The sequence below is a fragment of the Triticum aestivum genome, chromosome 1A (genome assembly GCF_018294505.1).
Source record: "Triticum aestivum cultivar Chinese Spring chromosome 1A, IWGSC CS RefSeq v2.1, whole genome shotgun sequence".
NCBI classification, from domain to species: domain Eukaryota; kingdom Viridiplantae; phylum Streptophyta; class Magnoliopsida; order Poales; family Poaceae; genus Triticum; species Triticum aestivum.
Window position 1 is genome coordinate 24,818,218 of NC_057794.1, and position 10,502 is coordinate 24,828,719.

Sequence of the window (10,502 nt, forward strand, 5' to 3'; positions counted from 1 at the left end):
ATGTGATTCCAGTTTCATATGAGGTACGATTGGAAGCTTTTGATTTTCAGTCAGATCGTAATGAGAAATATGCACAAAACATATGTGACATTTTTGCGTTTTTTGTACAGCTTTGGCAGTTGATGAATGGATCGAAAGTTTTACTGCAAAAACAAACAAACCAAAATATGTGTAACATGTGCAATACACATGGCTCGCTGAGGAACGTGCATGAAATGAATGTGAAATCTTTGTAAATTTCAACCAACTTTTAGAAAAACTCGGGGGCTTGCAGCATTCTTGCGAATTATAGCTATTTCCTTTGTGACAAAGGAATGAAGACAACGTGAACAAACATTTGTCAAACTTGTTTGAAACATTCTGATTTTTCAATTGGAAAATAAACATGATCAAAAAATGAAGGGAATGAAGATGGAATAAGATTCTCCTGGACCAACCCCCGTCTCGATCGGTGATGCGATGGTTGTTGTTCTGGTGCATTGGTTTTGTGGGGCCTTGGCACAACGACTTTCCGCCTGTCTACTACAACAACGTTTGCTCGACTCTGATGAGGAAGGGGCGATGACTGTGAGGCGCCTTCAACTCACTCCAAGGCTTGTAGTCATCACTATAGATCTATGGACATGGATGTAATTTTGATTACGTCCGGTGTTCTTATCCTGCCATGACAATCGATGAATAGATCAAAAGTTCTCCCCCAAAAAGTGAAAAAAAAACAATGAGTAACTTTTACTAAAGCCATCCATTGTTGGGACTTTCAGTAAAATGGTTCACAAGGAATCTCATGCAAGATGAGGGGTGGCTTCACCGCAAATGTTGTGGTTTATATGCCCGTTTAGCTACTCGCAAGTCGCTTGTAAATTATATTTGGGTTAGTCCATTTTTGCTAGAAGGAAGCAGCCGCCGGAGGGAAGGAAGGAGCAGCCGTTGGCTCGCCCGAGAAGCCCTTTGGGTCGTCTATCTTAGGGTGGCAGGCGACCCGGGTATCTATCTTAGAGTGGCAGTCGATCCCATTATCTATTTTAGGGGTGTGGTGGGTGGTGCAGGTTCACTGGAAAAAAATGGTCATCGCAGGGGTTAGAGGGATGACATGGGGTTGTGGCAGCATGGTAGTGGGAGGCGGTTGAGGGGAGGGGGCCGGAGGCCGGCACGGGAGCGCCGCTGACCGTGGGCGGCGAAGGTAGGTGGTACGTGGGGCGGTTTTCCAGCAAGAAGATGAACATGAGGTTGAGCTGGAGTTGAAGAAGTTGATCTGACCATCCATCTTGCATATGATGGCTCATAAAGACTTGACTTTTCAGCCACGTGACACCCGCCAGTCCCTTATATTGGAGTGAATTGCAAAAGACCACCACATTGACGCATAGTTTTGCAGAAAACACTGTTTTACGAATTTGGGCCAAAAACCACTGATTTTTGGCCTAATCTTTTGCAGAAAATACTGATTGATGACTTATACCATTTTAATGACAATTATGATGTGTGGGTCCCATATTTGATGACTATTCTTTTTCCAGAAAGATCCTCCCAAAAAACAACTCTCCCTCCCCACCCCCATCCCGAGAGAAGAGGAGGTGCGCCCTTGACGTCGTCGAGGTCCAGTCGCCGCCGCAAGTCCTCGACCTTGTGGTCGCCGGGATCTAGGGCCTGCACCGGAGCAAGCAGCAGCGGTGGCGCGTAGCATGGGCGTGAGCGACGGCGCGGAGCACCGGAACAAGCAGCGGGACGGCGGCGCGCGAGCAGCAGCAGCCGACCAAGCAGCAACGGTGCGACAGCCCGAAAGCAACAACAGTGATGCGGCGGCGCGCAAGCAGCAAGAGCAGCGGAGCAAGCATCAGCGGCGCGGCGCCACAGAAGCAGCAGCGGCGGCGCGTCAACACGGGAGCAGCGGCGGTGGCGCAGCGACGCGGAAGCAGCAGTGGCGGCGCGTTGACACGGGAGCAGCAGCGGCGACGCGGTGGCGCGGCGAATCGGAAGCAGAAGCGGCGGCGCATGGACACGGGAGCAGCGGCGGCGGCACGTCGACACGGAAGCACCAGCAGCGAAGCAGCAACAAGCCAACAAGTAGCAGCAGCCGCCGCGCGCGCAAGCAGCAGCAGTGTCAGACTACGTTCGATATGGAGCATGACAAGCAGCATAGCAGCACCAAGCAGCAGCGGAGCCATGCGGCAGCGCACAAGCAGCAGCAGCCGCGCGCTAACCCGGCCAACGCCCCATGATACGGACGCGGCGGCGCGCAAGCAGGAGCTGATTGCGTTTTTGATTTTTTTTTCAAAGGTGCCTATGCAAAAATACCAAGGACCAATAGTTATGCCATGTCAGCTTTTGCAGGACCCACATGCCATAATCGTGGTTAAAATGCCCAAAGAGACTCATCAGTGTTTTCTGTAAAAGATTAGGCAAAGAATCGGTGATTTCTGGCACAAATTCGTAAATCAGTATTTCCTGCAAACCTATGCTTCAATGTGGTGGTTTTTTACAATTCACTCCTTATATTGAGACGTCATACAATGTTATTTTCTTCTTCTTTTTATTGATGAAAAGTGGTCCCCTCCGCCCCATGCATTTTCACAGGGTCTCCTTTTTCCAGAGAGTTGTACAATGTTCCTCTTCTGTCGATCGCTCCAAGAAGAGAAATGATGTGCTGACATAGGAGGAGGATTAGCCATGGTGAAAACTGCCCCCAAACTCCATGGGTGTAGTTTGGAAGAAAAAAATTTCCAAGGGTGTAGAAGCAGCCGTGCCCGTGGTGTTTTTTCTTTTTGAAAAAACGGAAGACTGTGTTTTATGCTTTTTTTTTAACATCAGTACAGACACAAGCGCTTATATACACGCGCATACACTCACCCCTCTGAACGCACACACGCACACCCTACCCCTATGAGCACCTCCGAAAGACTAAGCCGGCATATCATCTTGAGATTTGCGAAGTCAAAACCTCGGGTCTTTTTTTCCGGGAACAAATCTGTAAACAGAGTGAAGTCTGTTTTAAACCTCAAAGTCGTAGAGCTGGTCGGAACGGAACCCTAACGTCTGAATCCCTGACATCGGCACCCTGACCATTGGGATCCTGGTCAATATCAACCTTGCATCCACCCTAGAGCTGTTTGTGGCACTGAAAAAGGACTATCCTGGCCGGGATTACTAGGTTCTGTGTCACTGACTCAGCGGCCCTACACGTTATATCCATGTTCTTCTCTTGTACTGTTGCATCGAGCTGCCCGAGCGACGATGCTCACCACGGCATGCATGCATGCATGCCCCATGCATGCCCGTGCGACGATGCTCGCCACGTACGGCAACGCGTTCTTGTGGTTTGACGTCTTTAATTTAGCTCGTCGTGCTGAATTTTAGTGGAGCTGCCCCAGCGACGATGCTCATCGCGTGCCGGCCAGGTGTGCGCGCAAGTCCAGCGTGTGTTGTGCCGCCGGCCTTTGCTCCACGTGCCGCTAGCTAGCTAGCTCAACGTGTCCACGGCGTGTGCACCGCCAAGTTTCGCCAGTACAGATCGATCTGCTTGCTTCAAAGCCAACTTCTAGCTAGGGTGAAAGTACGCTGCTGCCTAACCCAACCACCGCATTGTTTGAGTCAGCTATGCATCATAGCTAGTGTTCGCCTCGCCGGAGAGTACTCGGCGTACGTCTTGGTGTTGTGCGTGCGTACGTGTTCACCCACGCTGACATGCGCCACTGCCAGCACGTACGGTCACCGTCTCGTACGGCGGAACCAGCTCCGATCGAGCATCCGTTTGCTCACAATCAACGCGCAGTTTGAGCTCGCGCCTGTACATCACCGCACCACACATATATAGTTACGGACGATGTCATAGACTGAGAACTGGAGCACTGACGAACCCGAGCAGGCCAGCGTACGTAGCCGCTCAGCACAGCGTCGCGCGCGCACCTCCTGCTGGCCATTGTCATGACGGAGGTCGATCGCCGGCACGTACGCGGGTCCGCCGTGTCGGCCAGCGGCTCTCCCACATCCCCGACGTGCAGAGATTTTTCCACCGTGTCGGCGCGCACCGGCCACCTCCACGTCGTGCGCCCCCTCGCACCTCCGGTTCTTCCTCTCACGTGTCACGTCTTGCCACAAGCGCTGCCGCCGGCCACATCATGCTCTGCCGCGCGAGCCATGCAGACTAAAGGCATCTCCAACACACGCGCAACCGCGCGGCACGCTAAAATAAGTTTACAACACCGGAATAGCAACTCTTTACGCGCCACAGAGCACCGGCTCCAGCGGCCGCTGCAAAAAATTGCACGCCCACCGCTCCAGCAGAACCGCTAAAATACAGCGCGTGATACACATATGTATAGTTCTCATAGATAGTTCATAGCATAGGTAGATAAAAAAAAAGAGAACAGTACAAAAGGATAGCATACATAGATAAAAAAAAAAGACAGTCATATTTCAACTACTCGTCGTCGTCCTTCTCCTCCTTCTCCTTCGACTCTGACTCAGTGATGTCCTCCTCCTCCGACGTCGTAATGAAGGCGTCAATCCAGCATTCATCGTTGGAGTCCCAGGTCAACGCTTCTTTGATCTCGATGTTGAAGAGCGCGTCCGCCTTCCGCATATGCCTGTCTTTGTGATAGGCGGCTCGCTCCGCCCTCCTTTGCGCGTAGAATTCGCACTCGTTGACGATGTCATCCGGGAAGCGTTGGCGCCACAGCACCATGGCCTCCTCGTCCATCTCTGCGATGTCGAGGCGGCGCCCCCGCCTCCGGTTGTCGCGACGGTCCTTGTCGGTGACAGGCTGCGGGGGAGGCGCGAGCTCCTGCGTCCGGTCTCGCGTCACCACCTCGGGGAAGTTCATCTTCCTACGAGGCCGTCAGAGGCGCCACGCTACCGCGTCGTATGCGCGGGCGGCCTCATGGGCGGTGTCGAATGTGCCGAGGCCGAGGCGCATCTCACCGGATCGGATCTCGGCGCAGAAGGAGCCGGAGGGGTGCGCGCGGACGCCGCGGTAGCCCGAACTTCCCCGGCGGCGCGGTGGCGCCGAGGCGAGAAAGCACGGCAGAGGGCGTGTGGCGAGGCACAGAGCGGTGGGAGGGTGCATGGAGGGGCGTTGGATTTATAAAGCGCGTCGGAAGCCACACGCCAAAACTAGCGCTCGCGGGACCGCTTTTTCACGCGACGAAATCTCCCGCGCCTGTTGGATTGCGTGAAACCGCTCCGCGCGCTGAAACCCATGTTTTCCAGCGCGCGCGTTTTTCCCGCCGCGGTTGGAGATGCTCTAAGAAAAACTCCAGAATCAGGCGCCCTCCATGCGGATCTCCATAGATTTCAGCGGTACAGTCGCAGGCTCTGGTTTCAGGAGAGAGAGAGGATTGGAATAGAAGATGGATATGACATGTGGGCCAAGAATGTCAGTGAGAGCAGCATGTGATCTCGGGCGGGATGGATCTTTTCCAGGTGCGCCAAACTGGTCTAGGGTTGATATTGACTGGGATTATAGAGGTCAGGGTACCGATTTCAGGGATTCAGACATCGGGGTTCGATTCCACCGAGCTTTACGAGTTTGAGGTTTAAAACAGACTTTATTCGATCCTACATAGCTTGTCGCATGGGCACATACATAGCTTATCGAGGTGGAGGCGCCTTGTCGGCTGCGTGGCCCTGGTCAGTCGGCGACACACACGCCGGGCTACGCGACTCGGTGCTCCGGCGTGTGCATGGTCTACCTTGCGAGCAGGTGACCGTGAGCCCACCTCCAGCCCTTGTGGCGCACGCACGCACGCAGCCCTCGTCTCGCCGCGCTCCAGCCGCTGACGCGTCTCGCGCGCCATCTCCACCATCACGCCTGCACGGACAACTCCACGTCCACCATACGATTATTTTTTCTTCTTCTGTGCGAAATGTATAATCGTTGGAACGTTTGCGCAAAATTATATATGTTGAAACATGTTTGAAATCGTGGATAGGCTTTCACGAACAAGCACCAAGGTTGCGAAACGGCTGGAAATGGACTGTGATTTTTACCTCTCTCGCATGTTCTCTCTTACGCATGTGGTTTCTAAAATTTCCAAGAAAAGTTGAAATCCCAAAGGTCAGGTCTGCATTTCAGTGAAAGCTAGACACACATTTGTTCAAAAGTTGCCAATTTCCAAGAAAAGTTGAAATCCCAAAGGTCGGGTTTGCATTTCTGTGAAAGTTAGACACGCATTTGTTCAAAAGTTGCCAAAAAAGGAAACTGCTAAAAATGAAATGAAATCTGGTCCGAATTGACCAGCCCAGCCTAGCTGCGCGAAATAAGCCGCCCCCATTGCTATGATACTCTTGTGAACCCCCCCCCCCCCCCTAGGACAAAATTATTGTTCTGGCCTATAGTGCTAACAAAGAGTTGGACCTCGTTCAGAAAAAAATTTCGAATCTAACCTTTTTTTATGACGCCAACATCCCTGGTGTCTGGGTTGCAAGGAAGACGCCACGCACCCTGGCGTCTGGCCCCTGGGCCCGTGCGACCCGCTTGGCGTTGACCTGTTGACGTGGCAAAGGAGCCAGACGCCAGGGTTCTTGGCGTTTGGCCCTGGTAAGTGGATAACCGCGCGGGCCAGCCCACCCATCCCCATCTCATCTTCTCCCTGGCGGCGTCTCACGAACAGAGGCTTTGTTCGTCGCCCGTCTTCTCCCTCACACCACCCCCCCCCTCCCCCGATCCACTCCATTCTCTACTCAAATAAGTAGATCTGACCCCCCCCCCCCTAAGCATCCTTGAGGTATTCTCCCCCGTCTGACCCCCCCCCAAGCATCCTTGAGGAAAAAACAATTCTGGTTAGTTCATATGTTGTCCACCAATAGACTTAGTTTGATAATTTGGTTGAATTATAGATGATGTATGCATGTGCTAGAAAGTTAGTTATATGTTGGCAAGCAAATCTATTTAGAAAAACTATGATATGTGTAAAGTGGTATGACAATACGGTTGAATTTATAGATGGCATAATAATTTTCACCTGGCTGTCATAGCCCAGCCCATAGCTACACCCCCAACACAGTCCCGGCCCAACCCACCCCAAGATTCCCTCTGTGTCCGCCCGATGCTGCCGTTTCCCCCGTCCGGGACACGGTGGCAGCGATGCCCGTGAGGGGAGGGGCACACCCCGGAGCCGCATGCCGGGTGCCTGCGCCTGCCACCACGCTTCCACAACCGTAGGAGGGCCCACCGCAACACCTGGCGGCATTGCTACCCCAACCCAGGTACCCCGTCCTGTCTCCCCTCTCCGTAACACGACGGAAGCGGCGCCCGTGAGGGGGCAATCGATATATATATATATATATATATATATATATATATATATATATATATATATATATATATAATCGAGATATGTTTTCTGTACATAAGGCACATTTAAGTTAATCTAATTATTTTGGGAAAAAATAAAAAGGAAAAAGTGAAAATAAATAAAATATGAAAAAATATTAGAAATCTATGCCTACGGCTATGCCGTCGGCATAGCTACAGCCACAGAAGGGTAGAGCCATGGATCGATGACATGGCGTATGGCGCGGATCGATGATGTGGCACCGTCCATGGGCCAAGCCTATGCCGATGACAAGGCTGTCGGCATAGATATGCCACCCCACGGACCGGTGAGCATTTCGGATCGTTGACGTGGCAGATCACGCGAATCAATGACGTGGCAGATATGCCGACGGCCACCGTTAGGCCCCGTCGGCGTAGGCTTCACGCCGTCAAAGGATGTCGCCGCCCGGGCAGTCGGGCCCACAGATATGCCGAAGACAGCCTCTATGCCACCGGCCGTCGTAGGCATATTTATTGGGATGCCGACGGCCCATCTGTGCCGACGGCCCCCGTCGGCATAGGTGGATGTATGTCGACGGCTTTTCTACGCCGACGGCCTGACCTGGGCCGTCGGGATAGATCCGTCGATGCCGACGGCCGTCGGCAATTGGGTAAATTCTGGTAGTGGGAGATATGCACTTTAATTGCTCCAATAGAAAATTCAGTAGTTTGTTTTCTAATTAGTTTTTCCTACCTGCAGGATTCCCCTGTCTTCAATTTTATCAATAATCTATCTCGTATACCAACTCATAAACCTCAAGACTCAGCACATAACGTGCAGCTATTCAAGTCATTGGACTTAGCTCCTGTTTCTTCAATCTTTGCTTCACCACATGCCAACCACCAAAGGAATCTAAACTCCTGACAAGGTAAATTTGCATTATCTTATAACGTTTGTAGTTTAATCCATTTAGGCTTAAGCCTTATTATGTCTTTTCATATTAACCAGGGATGATTCTGTTCAACTTTCTAAAGATTCGAATTCTCCTAATAGTGTCAGAACTCGATTAGGGAGCACAGTTAGGATGATCAAATGCCAAAACATTGTTCCAGAGAACTGCAGTTTCGCTTGTCACCTAAATGAGGGACCTATTGATTCTTCTGTTGACAGATCAAACTCTACAAGTAAATTGCTCAAAACCATCCAGTTGGTGGCCGTGCAGAATGTGATATGAATCACAATGCTGATGGTGAAGAAGATCTTGCTAGAGATCAGGAGTGCACAGAACTAGAAGACGTCCTCCTTGATCACACTGCTCCAGATCAAATGGATTTATCACAACCAGGAAGAATTGTTCATGAAAACTAACTGCCTAAACAACATGAGAATGGATTCACGGTATATGATGGGGATTACTTGATTACACATGAATCAAGTAGTTATATGCTGATATTAGCCTCAACACTTCCGGCAGAGACATAGTTAGTGAATGAGACATTAAATGCTGATAATGCATTTTCTGGTAAATCCTTGTCGACTGACGAGTCAAGTGGCTCTTATATTAACAATGTTGCACATGATCCTCACCTTTACTGGGATGGAGCAGTTGAAGGGTCCGCACCAGATTATACCCCTGAACTGCTCCCTGGTGCTTGTCAAAGTGAGTTGGTGTCAAATGATCAAATCTGTAATGCCCTCGAAGAACCTAGTGAATATTTGCCAATGGACCAAAGTGTATGTATACTTCTAACTCTGTTATGCAAAAATTCAGATACATTAAACATATTGGCTTACAATAAATAATAGCTGCGTGCTTATTTATCTAACTAGATATAGCAGTGATTATGTATATTAATTGTTGCAACTTACAAGCTTGAGAAATTGTAACAAAAACCATTTAGGAGATCCTCGTGCCATTATGAGTTTATGACAATCTACTGTTAATATACTAACAACTTATCAGTAGGGTTTAGCTCTCTGCACTCTAGCAGCCTTTTTCTAATAATATATAAATGAATTCAATCTTGCATGTATTGCCTATTGTTGGTTCCTTTTACTACCTATAACTAATCTGACTGAAGTGTCAATGTTCTCATCACAGTAAACTAAGTTATTTTCTTGTTCTGGCAGGCCTTGTCACAGCATATGCGTGTTATGAGCAGGCGTTGCCTTTTCAACGAAAAGGATGGAGTTGCCAATAAAGCAGGCATTGTAGTTGCAAGAAGTCAAAATGCTTGAAACTGTAAGGCCTCTTGTACCCTTTCCTCTGATTTTCATCAACTACTATGCCACAAGATTAATGCAAACATGAAAGCAAGTTTGAATATTAGTTATTTAAATGTGCTGGTGCTGTTTATTAGCACTTGAGATCTGAGATGCAGGCGTATAGAGTTATCATGCTGTAGCTGGTGATCCAAGTTGCACAAGATACTTTAGATAAATTGTTGCTCTAAGCCTCTAACTACATTTGATTCTCTAAACTTCCAATTGACTCATTCTAATGCCCCAGATTCCAAGTTGGCTTAGACTTAACCCCGTACTGGGTTGCCACACCCAAGAAGCAATTTCTTGTGTTTTCGTCCACGCACCTTGCTTCACACAAAAGGCTAGCTGGAGTTGCCATCTATGGAACCAGTTTATATATGTTAGTCTTGCTCCTCCTAAACTAGCAAGGTGGGACTATCCCAACCATGCACTCCCTCACACCCACATGGGCTATGATGTGCTCATTTCTTAATGGGCTGGGATGTCACACTCATCTCCCTTGTATAATTTCCCCATTTATCAGCATTCCTAAGATGGTTGATTTTCAACCATTGTTTTAGGGTTTTGTGCTTGCTGTGATGTGCTGCGGAGTCTAGTTATGGTAATCTGTATGTTTTTTAGTAAGAAGTTGTTGATATGCCTTTAGCAAAGATGCTTTCAACTTTCAAGTAGTTATATCATCCAATACAAAAAAAGCACCACAATGCAGGATTTTAGATATCTGGGCGTTTAGTTAGCTGCATTTCTCATAAGCCAGTTAGAAATGTATACATTGTTGCGCCGATGAAATGTAAGAAGACAGTTGCTGGGTAGCATAATTTTCAACTTCAATCTGCTCTACTGCAGAGTAATAGATTTTTGACAACAATTTGAAGTGAAGCTCAGCAAATCACATTAAACTCAAACTGAGCCTCACTGTCGCTAACTTGTTTGACACGGAATGGTGGCATACTGGCATGATAGTTACTCATGATTCATAAGGCC